Source organism: Trichechus manatus, unplaced genomic scaffold (genome assembly GCF_000243295.1).
Source record: "Trichechus manatus latirostris isolate Lorelei unplaced genomic scaffold, TriManLat1.0 scaffold00027, whole genome shotgun sequence".
Lineage (NCBI taxonomy): Eukaryota > Metazoa > Chordata > Mammalia > Sirenia > Trichechidae > Trichechus > Trichechus manatus.
Window position 1 is genome coordinate 9866510 of NW_004443963.1, and position 24420 is coordinate 9890929.

At 43.9% G+C, this 24420-nt stretch overlaps 1 protein-coding gene and 1 non-coding gene across 2 annotated transcripts in view; one reads left to right on the forward strand and one right to left on the reverse strand.

Annotated features, from left to right (window-relative positions):
- Positions 1–24420, reverse strand: part of SYN3 (synapsin III) — a 658658-nt gene that overhangs the window by 55969 nt on the left and 578269 nt on the right. The window lies entirely within an intron of this gene.
- TRNAE-CUC (transfer RNA glutamic acid (anticodon CUC)) lies at positions 7354–7424 on the forward strand. The gene has a single exon. It is a non-coding gene; the product is annotated as a tRNA-Glu (tRNA).

Sequence of the window (24420 nt, forward strand, 5' to 3'; positions counted from 1 at the left end):
GCTGGGAGGATGAGAAATGAGCTAGCTGTCTATCATGTATCTCCATCTCCCAAGGGATTGTTACTGTTACACACATAAGAGCTTTACAAGATACAAAATGCCACATAAATGGAAAGTATTGCTTTGTGCATGGGTTTGGGAGTGCACCACTTACCAGCTGGGTAATCTTGGGAAATTTCATATCCTCTCTAAATCTCTGTTTTTTCATCTTTAAAATGGGGTTCATAATAGTACATGCCTCATAGAAGTATTGTGAAGATTGAGTGAGAAAAACCACGTCCAGTGATTTGAACGGTACCTGGCACAAACCCTGGTGGCATAGTGGTTAAGAGATAACAGCTGCTGACCAAAAGGTTAGCAGTTCGAATCCACCAGGCACTCCTTGGAAACCCTATTGGGCAGTTCTACTCTGTCCTTTAGGGTCGCTATGAGTTGGAATTGACTTGACGGCAAAGGGTTTGGCTTTGGTTGGTTTGGCACAAAGCAAATGTTCCTTAAATATAGCTGCTTGTCATTCATGATAAGCACCTTTATGGATAAGATACCTACAGATTTTGTAAAGCCCAGCATACACTAATGTCTTAAATCATCCAAAACAGAATTAAAGCTACTTTTATTTTTCTGGCCCAGTGGCTTCTATTTTCTGGGCTTGGGGGTCTCTCTCCCCAGTCCTCTATGAAGTGTTTTTAATAAGGGCTTAAATATGCTGAGAATGTGTTAGGTGCAGCAACGGCCACCTAATCTTGCTCTCGTGCAACTTCTGAGGCCAATTGTTGTGTTGTTGTTAGTTGTGGTCAAGTCAGTTCCAACCCATGGAGACCCCATATGTGCAGGGTAGAACTGCTCCATCAAGATTTCAAGGCTGTGACCTTTTGGAAGCAGATTGCCAGGCCTGTCTTCCAAGGCACCTCTGGGTGGGTTCGAATTGCCAATCTTTTGGCTAGTAGTGGCATACTGTCTGGGTTATCTAGTGCTGCTATAACAGAAATACCACAAGTGGATGGCTTTAACAAACAGAAATTTATTCTCTCACAGTTTAGGAGGCTAGAAGTCCAAATTCAGGGTGCAAGCTCCAGGGGAAGGCTTTCTCTCTCTGTCAGTTCTGGGGGAAGGTCCTTGTCATCAATCTTCCCTGGTGGAGGAGATTCTCAGTGCAGGGACCCCAGGTCCAAAGGGTGCACTATTCTCCTGGCTTTTGTTTCTTGGTGGTGTGAGGTCCCCTGTCTCTCTGCTCACTTCTGTCTTTCATATCTCAAAAGAGATTGACTTAAGACACAACCTAATCTTGTAGACTGATTCTTACCTCATTAACATAACTGCCACTAATCCCACCTCATTAACCTCATAGAGGTAGGATTATAACACATAGGAAGATCACATCAGATGAGAAAATGGTGGACAGTCACACAATACTGGGAGTCATGGCCCAACCAAGTTGGTACACATTTTTTTTTTTTATATTTTATTGTACTTCAGGTGAAGGCTTACAGAACAAATAGTTTCTCATGGAACAATAGTACACATGTTGTTTTATAACATTGGTTAACAACCCCACAACATCAACCCTCTAACTTCTCAACCTTTTTTTTTTTTTTTTTGGTGAAAATACTCATAGCCAAAGATACACCATTTCAAAAATTTCTACATGCACAGTTCAGTGACATTGACTATGCTCTTCCAATTGTGCTGTTATTCTCACTTAAGATGAAGGCTTACAGAACAAAATAGTTTCTCATTTAACAGTTACTACAAATGTTGCCCTATGACAATGGTTAACAATCTCACAACACATCAACAATATCCTTACTCAACCTTGGGTTCCCTATCACCAGCTTGCTTATCCCTTTCTGCCTTCTGCCCTTCTGTCTTCTGGCCCTTGTCACTGGACTCCTGTACCTCGTTATTCTCATTTGGTTTTACGGGGCTGTCCACTCCCAGGCTGAACGGTGAACCTCGAGGTAACTTCACCACTGAGCTAAAAGGGTGTCTGGGGGCCATACTCTTGAGGTTTCTCCAGTCTCCTTTAGGCCAGTAAATCTGGCCTTTCTTTTTGTGAGTTAGAATTATGCTCTACATCCTTCTCCAGCTCTGTCCAGAACCCTCTGTTGTGATCCTGATCAGAGCAGTCAGTGGTGGTAGCCAGGCACCATCTAGCTGTACCGGACTCAGTCCGGTGGAGGCCTTGGTAGCTGTGGACAATTAGTCCTTTGGACTAATCTTTTCCTTGTATCCTGTTCTCTTCACTCTCCCTTGCTCCCGAAGGGATGAGACCAGTGGAGTATCTTAGATGGCCGTTCACAGGCTTTTAAGACCCCAGACACTACTCACCAAGGTAGAATGTAGAGCATTGTCTTTATAAGCTGTTTTCATGCCAATTGAGCTAGATGTTCCCCGAGACCATGGTCCCCAGAACCCTCCACCCAGCAATTCAGTCTCTCAGGGAGTTTGGATGTGTCTATGGGGCTTCCATGACCTTTCCTTGTACAGGTTGTGCTAGTTTCCCCTGTTGGTACACACTTTTGGGGGACACAATTCAATCCATAACAAGTGCTTAACCGTTTGTATCACCCAGGAACTCTGAGTTAATTAAGCGTAGTGTTTAGCCACCCTCCCTCCACACACCACCCTTTTGGGAGGGTTTGAAAACCTGCTGACTTTCCTGAAAGACTTGGGAGGTTGCCTAGAGTCAAAAGACAGACTGTGGGAAGGGATGCTGAGTGTGGGGATCCTGGCAAGGGGTGATTACACTTCCTGTCTGTTTGGCTCTTGTGAAATATTGTGATGTTAAAAACCACTTAAATAGTTTTTCAAAAACTTTTCTTTGTGGGATGGAATGTGACTCCCCTGCAAACAAAACCCTACTTTATCAGAAAATACAGGGTCACATCACAAAAGTTAAAGGGGCGAGAGTGTTGGGCTGAGATGTGGGAAAATTAGATAATTTTGTAATGAAAAAAATCAATTTTAGTTTTAGGGTTGGAGCTGTGCAGGCTTTCCTCCCAAGCAGATCTGCCTTGTAGTAGGAAAAAGGGTATAACTGGATGGTAGAGGAGATTTTAGAGGAAGGGGAGAGGGCAGGGTGCTGAGAACTCAGTCCTGAGGGTGATGTCTTCAGTGACTCTACATTTATAGAAGGAACAACTCAGAAGCTCAGGGTGTGAAGGCACCTGAGAGGGCATCTCGTCAACCCTCTCGCTTTGCAGATGAGACAAGTGACACACAGGGAGGAGGAAAGGACTTGCCTAGGTTTAATCGTAAGTCAAGGCCCAGGACTGGCTCTGAGTCTGTTGAGCAGCAGGGGTATGGAGTCCTCTCTACCAGTGGCCCACAATGTGGCGTGTGTGACACTGGTGGTTCGCAGGATGATTTAGAGGGTATATACATGAACGTTGTAATTTGAGCAATTAACTATTTATTTCAGCGTGTATTAGGAAAAATGATCTGGCCCATAAAACTCATAATTTATGGTAGTAATATAAAATGTCATTTAAAAATAAGTGTATTTAAGCAAAGGGACAGAGAGAGAAAGATAGAGAGAGAGAAACAGAGTTTTTAAAAATGTTGATAAATAGCAGAATAAGTGACCTATAGGGATGTTTGAAGTCCCTGGGTGGTGCAAACAGTTAATGTGCTCAGTTGCTAACCAAAGCTGGAGGTTTGAATCCACCCAGAGGCACTTTGGAAGAAAAACCTGGCAATCTACTTCCCCCAAATCAGCAATTGAAAATCCCAGGGAGCACAGTTCTACTCTGACACACATGGGGTCACCATGAGATGGGGTTGACTTGATGGCAACTGGTTTATAGGGATGTTACAAATCATGGGGACAGTCTACGCCATTTTTTAGGGCTTATAGTGTTGCAGGGGGCAGACTGGGGAGGGCCTTTTAGGTTCTTATAGAATTTGGTATTTTTAAGTCAGAGTAGTACTTCTGGAAGAAGTACAGCAGAATGCTCCTTAGAAGGAAGGATGGCGAGACTACATCTCACATACTTTGGACATGTTATCAGGAGGGATCAGTCTCTAGAGAAGGACATCATGCTTGGTAAAGTAGAGGGTCAGTGAAAAAGAGGAAGACCCTCAATGAGAAGGACTGACACAGCAGCTGCAACAACGGGCTCAAACACAGCAACAATTGCGAGGATGGTGCAGGACCGGGAAGTGTTTCGTTCTGTTGTACACAGGGTCACTATGAGTCGGAACTGACTCTGTGGCACCTAACGACAACAACAAGTCAGAGTAGAAGCAAACTTCCTCAGTGCATCCCTCTCTCCATCTCCTTCGCCTCACCCTCTCTTTTTCTACTTTCCTCTTCTCCTCTATTTCTTCCCTTATCTTTGTCTTCTTCCTACTGATCTTCAATGTTCAGAATAACAAGTGGGCAGTGGGTCTGGCCTTGGTGCTAATCAGCAAGAGCAGAATCTATCCCTGCCCCATCAATCACAGGAACTAGGATTCATACAGGACCCTGGCTACTGGGGTAGGGAATAAGGCCAGGGGATCCCTGAGCCCTTTACTCATCCCCTCTCTAGGAAATTTCAAGCTCTCCCCAACTATTCTCCTTCCTCCCCGAGCTGCCTAACTTGTGAGACAACTCAACCTAAGATATCAGTGGGTTTCAGTAGATAAATATGTAACCAGCAGCCTCTCCCCACAACCCCTGACCCATGACAATGGTACTTGAATAGACCTTCAAATCCCTACACAAAAACCATAATTAAAAAATAAAATCAAAAGAGTATGAAGGATGGTCCTGCTTATGTGCAAATTGTATGCTAGAGTTAAAATAAAATAAATGAAAGCTCTCTTCCATCCTTACCTTCCCAAGAGCAGAGACCATGAGACTGTGCTTTTCAAGAGCATTATTGACTATGAGACAATAATGTAGTATTTATTGTCTTCTAGAATCATAACCCTCACGGAGGCAGAGACTTTGTTTTGTTCATCATTGAATTCTCAGTGTCCAGAACACTGCCTGGGGGGCATAGCAGGGGCTCAATTATGATTGGCTGAGTAAATTAATGAATATATCAGGCCCTGTGCCAGGGCTGCAGTCATAGTTTCTGCCCTCAGAGTCTAGCCTGGAAGGCTGATGAGCAAACATAGAACTGCAGGACAGTGAGAAGGTGTGATAAGAGAGGGCTGTGCTAGATCCAGAGTTCGCTCAAAGGACAGCGTGAGTCAACAGGCTTGGAAAAGTTAGAGAAGGTGCTCCAGCTGCAACCGGAAGGATGAACCCTGTTATGGATTGAATTGTGTCCCCCCAAAATGTGTGTCAACTTGGCTAGGTCATGATTCCCAGTATTGTGTGGTTGTCCACCATTTTGTGATCTGATGTGATTATCCTGTGTTGTAAATTCTAACTTCTATGATGTTAATGAGGCAGGATTAGAGGCAGTTATGTCAATGAAGATGGACTCAATCTACAGGATTAAGTTGTGTCTTGAGTCAATCTCTTTTCAGATATAAAAGAGAGAAGCCAGCAGAGAGGAGAGGGACCTCATTGCCACCAAGCAAGAAAAACCAGGAAGTGGAGTGCATCCTTTGGACTTGGGGTCCCTGAGCTGAGAAACTCCTAGACCAGGGGAAGATTGATGATGAAGACCTTGTCCCAGAACCGACAGAGAGAAAAAGACTTCTCCTGGAGCTGGCACACTGAATTTGACTTCTAGCCTCCTAAACAGTGAGAGAATGTATTTCTGCTTGTGAAAGCCATACACATGTGGTATTTCTGTTATAGCAGCACTAGACAACTAAGACAAACCCCAAGGGGAAGACACCCTAGGATGTCATCTGAAGTCTGTAGAGTGCAGGTGGGTTTGGGAGGACTTGGCTTAAGGAGGTGCTACCATAACAGTCCCTGGGGCCATGCTCTGGCCATTTTGGACAACAAACTGCCCCTGGACTCCCTTGACTCCAGTTCTATGCTTCTATTCCTCTGCTCTCCACTCCCTCCCCCTCACCCCTATCTGTTCCTTCTTGGCTCCAACCGAAGGCCCAAGGGCCTTGTGGTGTCACTGTGGGTGACTTAGTTTTTGGGTGATGGCATTCAGGGAGCTGTATGCAGAATTGTCAACTATGTATGAGGGCTGGAATAGTGGTGTTCTGGAGTTGTCTTATATTGGCTGTTATGGGTTGAGACCCCCAAAAGATATGTTCATGTCCTAACCCCTGGTACCTCTGAATATGACCCTATTTGCAAATAAGGTCTTTGCAAATATAATTAGTTAACATGAGGTCATAGTGGAGTAAAGTGGACCCTAATCCAATATGACTGGTGTCCTTATAAAAAGCAGAGAAGAGACACAGACAGACATATATACAGGGAAGACGGCCATGTTATGCTGCCATGTTATGCTGCCACAAACCAAGGAACATCTGGGGCCACCAGAAGGTGAGAGATACAAGAAAGGACCTTTGCCTAGAGCCTTTGGAGAGAGCATGGCCCTGCTGACATCCTGCAACCAGACTTCTAGCCTCCGGAACTGTGAGACAATATATTTCTGTTGTTTTAAGCCACAGACCCAAAACAAATAAACAAACAAAAAACCAAAACAAAACCTGTTGCCATTGAGTTGATTCCAACTTATAGAGGCCCTGTAGGACAGAGTTGAACTGCCATAGGGTTTCCAAAGCTGTAATCTTAACGGAAGCAGACCGACTTTTTGGTTAGCAGTAGAGCACTTAACCACTGCGCCAAAAGGGCTCCTTCTTAAGCCACATAGTTGTGGTAATTTGTTATGGCAACCCTAGAAAACCAGTACACTGGCTTATAAGAGGCAGTTGTTAAATATTTTGAGAGCCAGTTGTTAAACCATTGCTAGTCTGAAATTGTCCACGATGGAAGTATTGACACCATACCAAAACAAAACAACACCTGTTGCCGTAGAGTCAATTCCAACTCATAGCGACCCTATAGCACAGAGTAGAACTGCCCCATAGGGTTTCCAAGGAGCGGCTGGTGAATTTGAACTGCTGACCTTTTGGTTAGCAGCCAAGCTCTTAATCAGTGTGCCACCAGGGCTCAATTTACACCATAGAAATTGGCAAACACTACAAATTAGGGCTTTTTTTTTTTTCCCCCTTCCCACTAGATAGTTGGTTTACCAGCTGAGCATTGGCTGGCAGACAGCTTATGCTGACTGGGTCTCAATGTTTCATAGAAGAACTTGAAGTGTTGCACAAATGTCTGGTTGTCACTTTGTTAAAATGAAATATGTAAAAGCTTGATTTTAAAGCATCCAAAAGGCAAATTCAAATGTTTGATATCCATGAACTTGGGCTGCCTGGGTAACTCTTTTTTATGTTGTCCTCAGTGTAAAGTTTCTTCTTCCATCTTGGTTTATGGGTGGGGCATTGGTGGTTCAGTGGTAGAGTTCTCACCTCTCATGTGGGAGACCTGGGTTCAATTCCTGGCCAGTGCACCTTAAGCTCAGCTACCACCTGTCTGTCAGTGGAGGTTTGTATGTTGCTATGATGCTGAACAGATTTCAGCAGAGTTTCCAGACTAAGATGGACTAGGAAGAAAGGCCTGGGGATCTATTTCTGAAAATCAGTCAATGAAAATCCTATGCTTAAACTGAAAATATCCCTTGAAGTCTTCTTTAAACCAAACAATAGTGAGCGTATCTTATTTAGTAAAGAATGTCTGCCTTGAGCCTTGCGCTCTTTTAAAGAACTATCTGTATGCGAGCAAATTAAGAACATCACCTGGAAAGGTTAAATAGGAAACTTAGGGGGCAGTGAGTTTATGTTAATGAGGGAAGAACAGTTCGAAAAGGAGGGTGAGAATGGTTGCACAACTTCAGGAATGTAATCAATGTCACTGATTTGGACATGCAGAAATTGTTGAATTGGTGTACGTTCTGCTGTGTATATTTCCAACAACAACAAAAATGAAATAAATTATTAAAAGCAAAACAAAACAAAGCAAAAAAAAAATCTATGGATCAAAATGGTCTGATTCCCATCCTATCATGGGGCTGGCCGAGTTTTGTTCCATGGTGCATGGACTTGTCATGAGTCAGGGGCAGACTTGACAGCAGTTAAGGATAACAACACCCTGAGCTTGCAGGGTAAGCTGGTAAAACACGAGTGATTTCCTCAAAACCACGCTAGGCGAGGACACAGAATATAAAAGTCAGTTGGGGTGCTGAGGCTGGTATAAGACTAGCTTTATCAAAAGAGCCTCCTTGCTCTCTTGATGGAGATGGACTTTACAATAAATGTTGTGAATTAAAAGTTGTAGCATAAAATTAGAAGTAATACAATACTCCTTTAATTTCTGTTGCAATTCCATGTTCCGTGTGGGATTTCATTTGAAAAGAGAGTTCTGATTTCACCCAGTGCACTCATGTTACCAGGGAGGAAACAGAGGCCCCCCAGAGGGAGGAGGTCACTCTGCTTTTGGTGGAGCAGCTGGAAGGAAAAAGGGAGGAGAAAAACCTGGAGGGGAGGGAAGGGAATTTCTAAAATTTCAAGCTCTTTGCTCCCCATCCAGTGTTTTTTCCTTTATGAGGGAAGATTGTGTCCGAATTTCATTATTTCAGCGGGGAATGAAATCAGCATCATGGCGTGTGCCAAAAATATCTGAACTAAATCCATGCCCTTTCCAGTGTTCTATAAACATACACCTACAAAGACCAACATGCTTTGGCCCTGCCTACCTCTGACATCATCTACCACCCGCCCTGCACTCTTTCAGTTCCTAGAATGGGCCAAGCTCAAGCCTGTCTCAGGGTCTTCACCTTTGTGATTCTCTGCAGCAAAGCGCCCTCTGCAGAGTCACAAAGCCTGTGCCTTTTCATGATCTCTGCTCTGTGGTCACTTCTTCAGAGACGGCCTCTCCTGACCATCCAATCTAAGTAGCTTTTTCACACCCAGTCATATTCCATTACATTATCCTGTCTTATGCTCTTTCTTATACTTAACACTGTCCACAATTATCCTGTAATTGCCTATATCCTCCACAAAAATATGAGTTCCATGACAGCAGGGACTTGTCTGTTAAATTCACTACTGTCTTCCTTACTCCTTGTACATAGTAGGTATTTAGTAACTATTCACTGAATAAATAAGTAAATAAATGGATGCTGACTATGGTACCCAGGCACTTTTTTGACCTAAAAAAACAACCCAAACCAGTTGCCGTTGAGTCAACTCCAACTCATGGTGACCCCACGTCTGTCAGAGTAGAACTGTGCTCCACAGAGTTTTCAATGGCTGATTTCCAGGCCTTTCTTCCAAGGTACCTTTGGGTGGACTCGAACCTCCAACCTTTTGCTTAGCAGCTGAGCACTTTAACCTTTTGCACCACCCAGGGACTCCTTTTTGACCTAAGGGAGTCATTTTCAAACTAGACTCCGTAGTCTTGACGTACTTTGGAGCATCCTTAGGGGCCCCTTTTTTTGACGGATGGACCTGTCCAGGGAGACCAGCTGGGTGGGACTCTAGATCTCTCTTCACCCAGAGCAGCTGCACTTTGGATCTGTTTTTATACCTCGAGCATTTGCATTGTGCATTGAACAGAGAGCTCCGAGACCAGAGAGCAAGGCCAGGTCACTGTTGAGGAAACATTGTATGGAAGGGTGGGCTCCATTCCTTTGGAAGTCCTCTTTACCCTGGTACTTTACTGTGGTATTTAGTCTGTGAATGGTGCACAGGAAGAGTAGGTTGTGATTTTGAGGGGTAGTAGCTAGAAGAGCGTGGGATAGTGGTGTTCAATGGCAGAATTTTCGCCTTCCATGTAGGGGACCCGGGTTCGATTCTCGTCAAATGCACCTCAGTGCAGCCACCATCCATCTGTCAGTGGAGACTTGCATGTTGCTATGATGCTGAACAGGTTTCAGCAGAGCTTCCAGACTAAGATGGACTAGGAAGAAGGGTCTGGGGATCTACTTCTGAAAATCAGCCAATAAAAACCCTATGGATCACAATAGTCTGAATGACAACTAATCATGGGGACGGCACAGGACCCAGCAGCGTTTAGTTCTGTTGTGCATGGGGTCACCATGAGTCAAGGGCTGGACTTGATGACAGCTGACAACAGTTATAGCTAGAAGGGCAGGACCATGGCAGACATATCATCTGGGGGGTGGCTGGGTGAGGGTCCCAGGCATGAGAACAGGGATCTTTGGGAGAGTAGCAGCCTGGTTCTAAATTTTCCCTGCATCTGCCTCAGCTGCTTGCTCCTGAGTCATAAACCAGTGATGGGCTGGCTGGTGCTTTTTGCTGTGGCCACATTTGAGAAGTCAGCATTTTCCTACCACGACTTTAAACATAATGTTTGCTCCTGCACTCACCAAAAGAGCAACGGCCCTGCTCTTTGTGGCCTCATTAAATGGGGTGCTATTTTCACAGCACTCACTTATGGAACACTCTTCTTTGCTGTTCCAGGCTCTGGGAGAGACAGCCCAAGAGGATCTGCTGATAAAATGACCCTGGGAACAATCGAGATGGGCGATTCTGAAATGAATAGCAGCTTTGTTTATTTGGCATCGGATCTGGCGAGAGGAGCTGTATTACAAAAAAATAGATAAAGTTCTCCTTCTTTCCACAAGAAAAAAGCCTCTCTGGCTGCATGAGCAACAACACAATTTCCCCCTCAGAACAGAACAAATGCAAGTCGACTGAGATTAACTTTGTGAGAAGAAATTAAGAAAAAAATGAAAAGAAATAATTATGGGGTGAGCGTGAGATAGGGCTGGAGAAGGGGTGAAATCAAGAGGCATTTTAGATGCCTAATTAGAGAGCCAAAAATAAAAACCAGCAAGAGCTTGAGTGTGGGTCTCTCTCTCTATATATACTAAAAAAAAATCCCAGCCAATTGCTGTGGAGTTGACTCTGACTCATGGTGACTCCATATGTATCAGAGCAGAACTGTGTTCCATGGGGTTTTCAATGGCGGTGACCTCTCAGAAGTAGATCACCAGGCTTTTCTTCCGAGGTGTCTCTGGGTGGATTCAAACCACCAACCTTTCAGTTAGTAGCCAAGCAAACCATTTGTGCCACCAAGGGACTTCTATATATACACTAAGGCGTCTATAAATACCTAGGGCTCCTCCTTCTCCTCTGCACATCTGACTGGTGTTTCCTTCCCATGATGGGAAAAGGAAATAACAATAATACTGCCATTTTCTGAGCGCTCACCATGTGCCAAGCTCTGTGCAAAGGGGTGTGTGCACACAATAGTATGTTTCCTCATTCTTCCCATTTACTCAGCTTCTCCAAGCCTCTCTTCCCTTCTGTAAAATGGGAACAGTAAGATTACCTACCTCACTGAGATGATGTGACAATTAAATGAGACATGCACAGGGAACATGGAACACAGGGCCTGGCACGTAGTAAGTGCTCAATTAACGATTCGTTGCTGCTGCTGTTGTTATTACTATTTTCCACAAGCACCTCAAACTCAAAATGTTAAAAACTGAACTCATTATTTTTTCCCTCAAGCCTATCCTCCTTCTAGATTTCATATTTCAGTGAACAGAATCATCACGTTCTCAAATTTCTTCTCTTGACAGCATCTAATGAGTCCCTAAGTTCTTTCACTTCTTTTTTACCTTTTTCATATCTCTTGACTGTGTCCTTATCTCATTCCTCACTGCCTCTGTTCATGCCTGGGTTTAAACTCTTATCATCTCTTCTCTCAACTGCTGTGGTTTCTTCCTCATGATCACCTGGCCTCTGATCGCCACCCCCCACCCCCAACTCACTCCTCTCCTCTGTTCTTCACACTGCCCCAGAGTGTGCCTGCTACCTTATGAAGTCAACCACACCCATTTCCTTGCTTAAAACTCGCAGTGGGTCCCTCTATTATCTAGAAGATAAAGTCCAAGTTCTAGAGCCAGCATAAAATGTACCTCGTGACCTGGCCCGTCGCCTTTCCAGGTCCTACCTGCTCTCCTCGGTCTGGCTCCAGCCAGAGCTTCACATTAGCATTACCTGGGGAAGCTTTGAAAAATGCCAGTGTAGGGCCCTATTCCCAGCAGTCACAGCAGAGCCCTTGGGGGTAGGCTTCAGGTGGCTGCATAATAAAAGCTTCCCGGGTCCTTCTACAATGGGCTGCCAAGGTTGAGACTCACTCTTCCCACTGCACCACACAGCTGGGATGGATCACCCAATAAGCAAGGTATGCACAGGCTTACTTGTGCTTAGTTACTAATCTGTAGTGTACAATTTCACCTGTTTTTCACCACATCAAGATGTTGTGAAACACGTGAAAAAAATTGTTCACTACAGATTAATATGTAAACACAAGTAGGCCTGTGCATACCTTACTTACTGTAAGGCCGTGTGTACCTTACTTACTGGTTAATCTGCCCCTGCTGTAGTGCTCTCTTGGGCCTTTGAACCTTTGCAGGTCCCACTGCCCGGAATGCCTTTCTCTGCTTTTATCATCTGCCATATGTCTCCTCTATTGAGGGTCTGTGGAAGTTCCCCATCTTACGGAAGTCATCCTGGTACCCCTGGAAAATGCTCCCACTCACCCTAACATTTCCTTCTTTAACATTTTAATTATTCGCTTATATGGTGTTTCTAGGAGCCCTGGTGGCTCAATGGTTAAGCGCTTGGCTGCTAACTGTAAGGTCAGTGGTTTGAAACCACCAATGCCTCCATGGGAGAGAAGACCTGGTGATCTGCTTTCATAAAGATTATAGCCTAGGAAACCCTATGGGGCAGTTCTACGCTGTCCTATAGGGTCGCTATGAGTCTATTCCGACTTGATGGCACACAAAAACAACAATAACAACAACATGGTGTTATAGATTGAATTGTGTCTCCCAAACAGTTATATTGAACTCTGACCTATAAATATGACCCTGTTTGGAAAAGGAGTTTTCTTTTGTTATGTTACTGAGACCATACCAGAGTAAAGTGGGTCCTAAACCTAATCTCTTTTGAGTGATGTCTTATAAAAAGAACAGAATAGACACAGACACACACAGAGGGAAGACAGACACCATGTGATGATAGATGAAGACGCATCTATAAGCCTTGGGAATGCCAAGGATTGCCAACAGCTATAAGAAGCTGAAAGAGGCAAAGAAGGACCTTCCCCTAGAGCCAGTGCCCTGATTTGAACTTTTAGTCTCTAGAACTGTGAGAAAATAAAATTTCTATTCTTTAAAACCACTCACTTGTGGTATTTTTTGTTATGGCAGCATTAGGAAATTAAAACACATAGCCACTCTCCTCATTAGAAAAGGAGGTCCTAGAGAGATAACCTGTCTTTCTCTCTGAAACTTGCTCTTGAACATCAAGTAGCTAAAGCAAATAGAAGAAATGATGAAGTTAAAGAGCTGAATAGAAGATTTTACAGGGCACCTCAAGAAGACAAAGTAAAGTACTATAATGAAATGTGCAAAGACCTGGAGTAAGAAAACTAAAAGGGAAGAACACATTCTGCATTTCTCAAGCTAAAAGAACTGAAGAAACAATTCAAGCCTTGAGTTGCAGTTTTGAAGGATTCTATGGGAAAAATATTGAATGACACAGGAAGCATCACAAGAGGATGGAAGGAATACACAGAGTTGCTGTACCAAAAAGAATTGTTTAAAGTTCAATGATTTCAGGAGGTAGCATATGATCAAGAACCAATGGTGCTGAAAGAAGAGGTCCAAGTTGCACTGAAGGCATTGGTAAAATCAAGTCCCCAGGAATTGACAGAATACCAACTGAGATGTTTCAACAAACAGATGCAATGCTGGGAACACTCACTCATCTATGCCAAAAAATTTGGAAGACAGTTACCTGGCCAGCTGACTGGAAGAGATCCATATTTGTGCCCAGTTCAAAGAAAGGTGATCCAACAGAATGTGGAAATTATGGAATAATATCATTAATATCACAGGGAAGTAAAATTTTGCTGAAGATCATTAAAAAATGGTTGTAGCAGTACATCGACAGGGAACTGCCAGAGATTTACGCTGGACACAGAAGAGGATGTGGAATAAGGGATATCATTGCTGATGTCAGATGGATATTGGCTGAAAGCAGAGAATACCAGAAAGATGTTTACCTGTGTTTTATGAACTGTGTAAAGGCATTTGACTGTGAGGATCATAACAAATTATGGATAACATTGGGAAGAATGGGAATTCCAGAACATTTAATCGTGCTCATGAAGAACCTTAACGTAGATCAAGAGGCAGTTGTTTGAACAGAACAAGGGGATACTGTGTGATTTAAAATCAGGAAAGGTTTGCATCAGGGTTGTATACTTTCACCATGCTTATTCAATCTGTCTGCTGAGCAAATAATCCGAAAAGCTGCAACTATATGGAGAAGAACGTGGCATCAGGATTGGAGGGAAACTCATTAACAACCTGTGATATGTAGATGACACAACATTGCTTGCTGAAAGAGGATTTGAAGCACTTACTGATGAATATCAAAGACTACAGCCTTCAGTATGCATTACACCCCAACAAAAAAAAATCCCCAAAATCCTCACAACTGGACAAATAAGCAAGGGAGAAAAGATTGAAGTTGTCAAAGATTTCATGTTACTTGGATCCACAATCAATGCCCATGGAAGCAGCAGCCAAGAAATCAAATGACATTGCATTGGGCAAACCTGCTGCAAAAGACCTCGTTAAAGTGTTAAAAAGTAAAGACGTCACTTTGAGGACTAAGGTGTGCCTAACCTAAGCCATGGTATTTTCAATTGCCTCATATGCATATGAAGACTGGACAACAAATAGAAGACAGAAGAAGAATTGGCACCTTTGAATTATAATGTTTTTGAAGAATATGGAATATACCCCAGGCTGCCAGAAGAATGGACAGTCTGTCTTGGAAGAAGTACAGCCAGAATGCTCCTTAGAAGCAAACATGGCAAGACTTTATCTCATGTATTTTAGACATGTTATCAGAAGGGATCAGTACCTAGAGAAGGACATCATGCTTGGTAAAGTAGAAAAAGAGGAAGACCCTCAACAAGATGGATTGCCACAGTGGCTGCAACAATGAGCTCAAACATAGCAATGATTGTGAGGATTGCACAGGACCAGGCAGTGTTTGGTTCTCTTGTACACGGGGTGGTTATGAATTAGAACCGACTCAACAGCACCTAAGAACAATCTTTATGTAAGCAGACTGCCACATCTTTCTCCTGAAGAGCAGCTGGTGGGTTCAAACTGCAGACTTTTCAGTTAGCAGTTGAGCACTTTAACCACTACACTACCAGGGCTCCTCCTAGAGGGAGACCAAAAAAACCAAGACCATTGTCTGCAGGTTGATTCTGACTCATAGTGACCCTATGGGACAGAGTAGAACTGCCCCACAGGGTTTCCAAAGCCGTAATCTTTACAGAAGCAAACTGCCACATCTTTCTTCCGTGGAGTGGCTGGCGGGTTTGGGTTAGCAGGTGAGCACTTAACCACTGTGCCACCAGCGCTCCTTCCTAGAGGGATAGCCCTGGTTTAATTGTGTTTGAATCTTTGTGGCCTCGACACAATGCCTACATATCCTTACAAGATGTGTTTTTGGACAAATGAAGACATCAATGGAGAATACCCCTCCATCATAGTTCACTTTATCCGGACTTCCTTCTCAGCATTTGGCTTGCATTTCTACTATAGGATTTACTTCATTCTGCTCTGATTATAGTAAATTGTTTACCTGATCTTCCTTCACCACCTCTCCCCAACTGTCTGAGCTTATTTCCTACCATTTTCATCCCAAGCACATGTTCCAGGCTGTTGGCTTCCTCCCTGATCACATGGAGGAGGTTCCTGCCTCAGGGCGTTTGTATATGCTATTCCCTTGCTGTGTTCTTCCTCCCTACATCCACATGGATCTCTTTCTCCTTTCATATCACCTTACAGAAAGATGCCCCTGATCATACCCCATTACTTTCCACTCCTGTTCTGTTTCTTCTTCAGAGCTCTTCAAATCACCTGATCATTCACAGATTTGTTTATTCTTTCGTCATCTCTCTGCCTGCAGGGAATGTAAGCTCCACGAAGGCAGGAACTTTGCTGTATTCATTGATGCATCTTTAGTGCCTAGTCTAGTGCCAGGCACATAGAAAGAACTCAATAAATATTTCTTGAATAAATGAATGAGTGAACAACTTTTCTTTCCAGTAAGCCAGTATTTTTCAAATTGTGGGTTTGAAATGGGTCATCAAATGGGTTACAACCAGCATTTAAAAAAATAAAATAGAAGAGCAAATATCAGTATGCCTTGAACATAGTAAAGTATTATTGTGTGAAACTTATCTCTCTTTATGTATATACACACACACAGACATTCTCCAAAATACATATATATACATAAGTATATGTATGTGTGCGTGTGTGTATATATGTTTGTGTGTGTGTGTAGATATGAGAGGAGCCCCGGTGGCAAAGTGGTTACGTGCTTCACTGCTAACTGAAAGGTCAGCAGTTTGAACCCACCAGATGCTTCACGGGAGAAAGATGTGGTAGTCTCCTTTTATAAAGATTTACAGCCTTGGAAACCCTGCCGGGCAGTTCTGCTCTGCCCTATGGGCTCACCAAGAGTTGGAATCAACTTGACAGCAATGAGTTTTGGTTTTATGTATTTCTATATCTGTGTATAGATAGATAGACAGTATTTTGGTATCAGGTGACAAAGCAAAATGTATTACTTACTGTGGTTTTTCTAAAAGCATTGCACTAGACCAGGGGTTGGCAAACTTTTTCTGTAAAGGGCCAGATAGTAAATATTTAAGGCTTTGCAAGCCAATGACTATACAATTCTGATAATATAATGTGAAAGCAGCCATAGATGATAAATATGTAAATGAACAGGCATGATTGAGTTACAATACAACTTTATTTACAAAACCAGGTGCTAGTCTGGATTTGGCCTGTGGGTTTGAAGGTATCTAGCCCTCTGCTTGCGCACAAATGTTCACAAACTATTTACCAATATTTTCAATGGATAGTTATTAAGTCCCTAACTGGAAACAGCTATGTATCAAATCTACAAATGTTTGTTGAATGAATACCAGGGCCCTTGGTTTCAAATTGTCAAAAGCCCCTGCCTCCCGACCCTCTGACAGCCGAGATCTAGAGGCTGAAGGAGGTCCTTGCCCCACGGCCAGGGCTGCATGCTGCCAGGGGCCGGAAGGGGTGGAGGGGCCGTGATGGGAACAACTGAGGTTTGATGGACTGTTTAGGGAACTGTCTAATTATCCTGCTTATCAGTTTGCTGGTTCCTTTCCTTTGCTCTTCCCCTCAATAAATCAAAACTCCTTCTGTTGTTATTGAGCTCGCGGGTCACTGGTTCTTTTGACCGCGTGTTTATAGAGTTACAGTGTGACCATGAGATTGAATGGAGGGAAGGGAGGCTCCAGAGAAGTGTCAGCTGTGGAGGGCCCCACTTCAGCTTCCCAGGTTCCTGCTGATTGCGCAGGGCCAAGGACGGGTGCTTTCTGTCGTCAGAGCACTAGCCTAGGCTGGGAGAGGAGGTGAAGTCAGCCTTTGGGGGAGGCAGACCAGGCTCCAAATTGAGATGTCCATCTCAGAGTTGAGAAGACTTAAAGCAAGACTACCACCAGCGGGCCAAATCCAGCCCACCTCCTGTGTTGGCTTGGTCCGTGAGTGAAGAACAGTTTCTACATTTTTAAATGATTGAAAGGAAAATTAAAAAACAACAACAACAATATTTTGTGACACGTGAAAATTATATGAAGTTCAAATTTCGGGGTCTTTGGACATGTTATCAGAAGGGACCAGTCCCTGGAGAAAGACATCCTGCTTGGTAAAGCAGAGGGTCAACAAAAAAGAGGAAGACCCTCAATGAGATGGATTGACACAGTAGTTGCGACAATGGGCTCAAGTATTGCAACAATTGTTAGGATGGCACAGGACTGACAGCGTTTTGTTCTGTTGTGCAGAGGGTTGCTATGAGTTGGAACCGACTCAATGGCATCTAATAACAACAAATAAAGTTTTATTGGAACACAACCATGCTCATTCATTTATGGATCGCCTCTGGCGGCATTTGCACTACAAGGGCAGAATTGAGTAGTTGTGACAGAGACTACGTGGCCTGTAAACCTTAAAATATTTACCATCTGGCTGTTTATAGAAGAGTCCCTGGCTGGTGGAAATGGTTTGCCCTGGACTACTAACCTAAAGGTTGGTGGATTGAACTCACCCAGTGGCACCTTGGAAGAAAGGCCTGGTGATCTGCTTCCAAAAAGATTATAGCCGAGAAAACCCAATGAGGCAGTTCTACTCTGTAACACATGAGGTGGCCGTGAGTCAGAATTGACTCCATGGCAACGGGTTTGGTTTTCATTTGTTTTTTTATCGAAAGTTTCCTGACCCCTAAACTAGATCATGGACTAGCAGCAATGGCATTGCCAGGAGCTTGGTGCTTGTTAGAAATGCAGAACCTCAGGCCCTACCCCAGACCTGGTGAATCAGAACCTGCATTTTAACAAGGTCCCTAGGCAATTTGTATGCCCATGGAAGTTTAGGCCACACTGAAGTCCTAGAGGAAGCAAATCAACATCTCTGGTGGCACAGTGGTTAAGCACTTGGCTGCTAACCGAAAGGTTGGCAGTTCAAAACTACCAGGTGCTCTGTGGGAGAAAGATGTGGCAGTTTGCTTTGGTAAAGATCACAGCCTTGGAAATCCTATGGGGCAGTTCTACTCTGTCCTTTAGCGTTGAGTGAGTCGGAATTGACTTGTCGGCAGTGGGTTTGAGTTTGTGTTTTATCTCAATCAGACTGCAGGGCAACGCCACACGCACAAGGGGAAATTATTAGGGCCATTTTATAGAGGAAGAAACAAAGACTCCAAGTTCAGTGCTTGCTCAACGAAGTGGCTGAGCTGGGATTTAAATTCCTGGGTCCATTGCACAACCTGTGGCCTTAACCACTAGACTTCATGGCCCCCTGTAATGGGAGGGCAAGACTAAAATGGCAATCTTCAGCTTGAAGTTGGAGGTATCAAAATGGTGCTCTGAGGTGTTCAGTGGGCAGCAAATTTTTTTTTGTGGCTTATGCAGTGTTTCAAAAGATTTTTAATTTAGTTGCCAATGTATTAAAACCAGGAACAGTCATATCGGAGACCCTGAGAATTGGTTTCTTATAAAAGAATCAAGGTCAAGCCCCCTGGGCAGCATGGTCTCTCATGCTGAGTTTTGGCTGCCCTTGTACACTAGACACTGCCTTTCTGGGTCATCACAGTCCCCATCTGGGCTCTTGACTCATTCTGGTACCCGCCTGGTCCCTGTGCACATCTGAGTTTGTGTCCTCTGGTCAAAACCCTTGGCCGTGCAGGGCAGCATGGGAATCCCCTGGGCATCTTGTTAAAATGCAGATTCTGATTCAGGAGCCCTGAGGCAGGTCCAGGGGCAGATTAAGGCATGTGAGGGCCCTAAGCACTGATGATGTGTGGTTCCCCTCGTCTGCTTACTCATCCATTTGAACGGGGTATGTGACATATATATACATGTATATATATTATATATATATACGTATATACATGTGTGTGTGTCTTAGCTATACATGATGTAACTTCTTTTTTAATGCAACTATAATATTAGCTATTGTCTTGTCTGCTTGGTATGTATGGGTCTTTGGTTTGGACAACTGGAGACCCTGTTTTGTTGATGCCTAAGCATGTGCTTACCTTGCTTATTGGGTAATCTGTCCCTGGGCAGGTCTGCACTCCACATTTCTAAGGTGATGCCGATGAGGCTGGTCTTTCCCCAGGTCACATTTTGAGTACAAGGTTGTGGAGGAACTCAGGTTTGTCTGACTTCAAAAGTTACACTCAGCTGGCCCATCACCCAGAGCATCCCACAGGTGATCCTGTATCCTCTGGGGTGGCAGGGAGCCCCCCGGCCAGTCTCTGCTGCTGCTAGCAGCCTCCTCCATTCCCCCTGCTGAATCGGATAAGTACTACCATTTTCTCCAAGAGCCGTGATGTAAAAAGGTTGAACAGCCTTCCCTGTCCGCCACACTGCCTCTCTTGCATCTTTGGCCTGACCCTGGAGGATGGAGTGTTGGTGTGGAGGTTTTTTGGCACTGAAGGCCAGGAGTCCCAGGGTTGGCCTAGAGTGTCCCATTTGTCCGGAGGCTGAATACAGGCTGCTGATAATTGTGTTTAAGAGGGTTGGTTACTCACACTGCCCCCAAATACATGGACACAGAGACAGACACATACAGAGACACACAAACACACATACACATATACACACAGAGATACAAACACACACATAGACACACAGACACATACACCCATAGATATACACATAGACACACAAACATACACACATGGACACACACAGACACCAATGGACACACACACACATCTAGACAGACAAATATACACGGACACAAACTTAGACACATGGATACACACATAGACACAGAGACACACGGACACACACATGGACACAAACTTAGACATGCAGACACGCATACAGAGAAACAGAAAGACACACAGAGACAGACATGCACAGATAGACCCCTCCTCCCATTCTAAAAAGTAAGCCCACTGTTTTCATCCTTCTTTGGCCTCCCTCACAAACAGCCCTGCCACTGGCGCCTGTAGGCAGAGATGCTGCCCCCAAGTGGAGTCGTCTCCAACAGGCCAGAGGTGTGGCTGGTTTGACTCCCAGGAAGCTTCCTGGGAGGCTGCCCGTGCCACTGGCCTCAGTAAGGCAGATGGCCTCCCCTGTGCTTTCAGGACATCCCTTTTCTTGCCTGCTGATAGTAAGAAAAGGCAGTGCCCACACACTTGGCCAAGGAATGCCTCCATGGACTCACGGGCTATGCTTCCACAGGCCGGTGGAACTCTCCCAAAGCTTTCCTCTTCTGGCCTGGGCGCCAGAACCAGCAGAGAGAACACATGGTGCTCACGGCACTTGTGCTAATCACTTAGCCTCCTTGATCTCCACTTTTCCCGTCTGTGAAATGGGTATCAAGATAGCAATGCCCACCTCGATGGACTGCTGGTAGCCTCAATGGGGTAAGAAATGTGGATGCATGTTGCAAATGGTATATGACTGTCTAATGCTGGATTAGTGTATTTTTGGAAAAAATAAGGATCTAGTAATGAAATTGTGGTAAATGATAGACAGTATTCTCCACACCACCAGGCAATGTAAGCCCCTCCTTTTTCTGAGGGGCTTCTAAGGGGAAGACCTCTCTGGCCTTTGTCACACAGGATGCCAGGGTGGGTCAACAGACATTGCCAGAAAAACAGAGAAAAAGAACAAGGAGCACTTATTTCTTCTTGATGTTCTTCAGTTCAAAAATATAAGGATATTCTATATTCTTCATAAGGATCCCTGGTGGCATAGTAGTTAAGGTTGGTGGTTTGAACCCCACAGCTGTCTGCAGGAGAAAAGAGCGGACAATCTGCTCCCACAAGATTACGGCCTAGGAAACCCTATGGGACAGTTCTATTCTGTCACATAGGATTCTTATGAGTCAGAATCCACTTAATGGCACACAGCAACAACAATACATATTCTTCATGGAGAGGTTGTGGGGTTAGTGCACATAAAAACCAAAAAAGCAAACCAGTTGCCATCAAGTCGATTTCAACTCATGGCAACTCCATGTATTGCAAAGTGGAACTGCACTCTGTATGGTTTTCATTGCTGGGACCTTTTGGAAGTAGATTGCCAGACTTTTCTTCTGAGGCACCTCTGAGTGGGTTCGAACTGCCAACCTGGGCAATAGTAACCCAGTGCTTAACTGTCTGCACCATCCAGGGTTCCTTCAGTGCACATAAGAGCAGGCAATTTATTCCTTCCAAATGGGTGTGATTCTGCGACTCTGTCCCTCTAGACAAAGTGATGTTTATAGATGGTGTGGGTACATACTGTCTTTAAAACACAGTACCACGGTGTGGTATACTCCTTCTATTATTATCATTCTCTAGTTATGAGTGTTCTTGGACTTGGCCTCAGGCCTAATGTGACATCAGTAGACACCACAAACAAGAGCAGTTCATATGTAAAGGATTGGGGCTTGTTTCAAAGGTAGTGACATATTTCTTGGGTGGGGCCCTATGAAATTCTTTATAAATCAACTTTGCAATTAAGCTGGCTCCTGGCCTTATCATGCGAAGATATGATTCCACCAGTGTGTTCCTGAGAGTTCCAGGAAGCAGGGAAACGAGGGCTGAAGGAAAGCAGACCGTGGTTTGAATCCTGCTTCCACCACGTAACTGTTACCTTGGACAAAAGAACTCTGGGGCAGTGGCATCATTGGGGAGCTTCGGGGGTGCGGACCACACTGGGTGACACTGTCAGAGAGGGTGACACGAAAATGACTGTTTATAAAATTTTTGTGCAGTGTTTCAGCAGAAATTTATTGTTTTGTATAAAACTATCCCTGTAGTTAGTTAAAACAACAAAAACATTTTTCATAAACCCAGCTTACATGTATCAATTACAAGGCGAAATCTCTATGCTAATTTACTTTTTGAACTTGCTAATGTTGCCAGGTCAGAGCTGTCAATATTACCCAATTACAGTAACACTTCTAATTATGTGGTTTTGTTTGCATGGCGCTACAAGCCCACACTGTTGTTTTCGTTGCTGCCAATGGTTTTTTTTTTCCCCCATACAAAAATTTATACATACATTGTTATGTGACTCTAATTGCTCTCCCCATACTGTGACAGCACACTCCTCCTTTCCACTCCTGATTCCCCATGTCCATTCAACCTGCTCCTAACCCTCTCTGCCTTCCCATCTCACTTCCAGACAGAAGCTGCCCATTTAGTCTCTTGTATCTACTTGAGCTAAGAGGCACACTCCTCAAGAGTATCACTTTTTATCTCCCACAGTCCAGTTCAATCCCTGTCTGAAGAGTTGGCCTCATAAACTGTTGTAGTTCTGGGCTGCTAGAGAATCCAGGGGCCATACTTTCTGGGGTTCCTCCAGTCTCAGTCAGACCATTAAGTCTGGTCTTCTTACTGGAATTTGAGTTCTGCACCCCACCTTTCTCCTGCTCCATCAGGGGCTCTCTGTTGTGTTCCCTGTCAGGGCGGTCATTGGTGGTAGCCAAGCACCATCTGGTTCTTCTGGTCTCAGGCTGATGAAGTCTCTGGTTTATGTGGCCCTTTCTGTCTCTTGGGCTAATACTTTCCTTGTGTCTTTGGTGTTCTTCATTCTCCTTTACTCCAGGTGGTTGGGACCGATTGATGCATCTTAGGTGGCCACTTGCAAACTTTTAAGACCCCACACACCACTCACCAAAGTAGGAAGCAGAACATTTTCTTAATAAGCTTTGTTATGCCAATTGACCTAGATGTCCCCTGAAACCATGGTCCCCAGACTCCTACCCCTGCTACTCTGTCCCTAAAAGTATTTGATTGTATTCAGGAAACTTCTTAGCTTTGGTTTAGTCCAGTTGTGCTGACTTCCCCTGTAGTGTGTGCTGGCCTTCCCTTCACGTAATTCTTATCTACTATCAAGTTAGTAAATAACCCTCACCCTCCCTCCCTCCCCACCTTTGTAACCATCAAAGAATGTTTTCTTCTGTGTTTAAACCTTTTCTTGAGTTTTTATAATAGTGGTCTTATACAGTATTTGTCCTTCTGTGACTGACTAAATTCACTCAGCATAATGACTTCCAGTTTCCTCCGTGTTGTAAGATATTTCACAGCTTCATCATTGTTCGTTATCGTTGTGTGGTATTCCATTGTGTGAGTATACCATAAATTTGTTTATCGATTTGTCTGTTGAGGGGCACCTAGGTTGTTTCCATCTTTTTGCTATTGTGAACAGTGCTGCAATGAGCATAGGCGTACATATTCGTGTGACGGCTCTTATTTCTCTAGGATATATTCCAAGGAGTGGGATAGCCTGATCATATGGTACTTCTACTTCTAGCTTTTTAAGGAAGCGTCAAATTGATTTCCAAAGTGGTTGTACCATTTTACATTCCCACCAACAGTGTATATGTGTTCCAGTCTCTCCACAACCTCTCTAGCATTTATTATTTTGTGTTTTTTGGATTAATGCTAGCCTCGTTGGGGTGAGATGATATCTCATTGTAGTTTCGATCTGCATTTCTCTAATGGCTAATGATCGTGAGCATTTCTTTATGTGTCTGTTAGCCACCTGAATATCTTCTTTGGCGATGTGCCTGTTCATATCTTTTGCCCATTTTTTAATTAGGTTATTTGTCTTTTTGTTGTTGAGGTTTTGCAGTATCTTGTAGATTTTAGAGATTAGATGCTGATCAGATTTGTCGTAGCCAATTTTTTTTTTCCCAGTCTGTAGGTTGTCTTTTGACTCTTGTGGTGAAATCTTTTGATGAGCATAAGTGTTTGATTTTTAGGAGCTCCCATTTATCTAGTCTCTCTTCTGGTGCTTGTGCATTGTTACTTACGGTTCGTATTGTGTTTATGCCATGTATTAGGGCTCCTAGCATTGTCCCTATTTTTTCTTCCATGATCTTTATC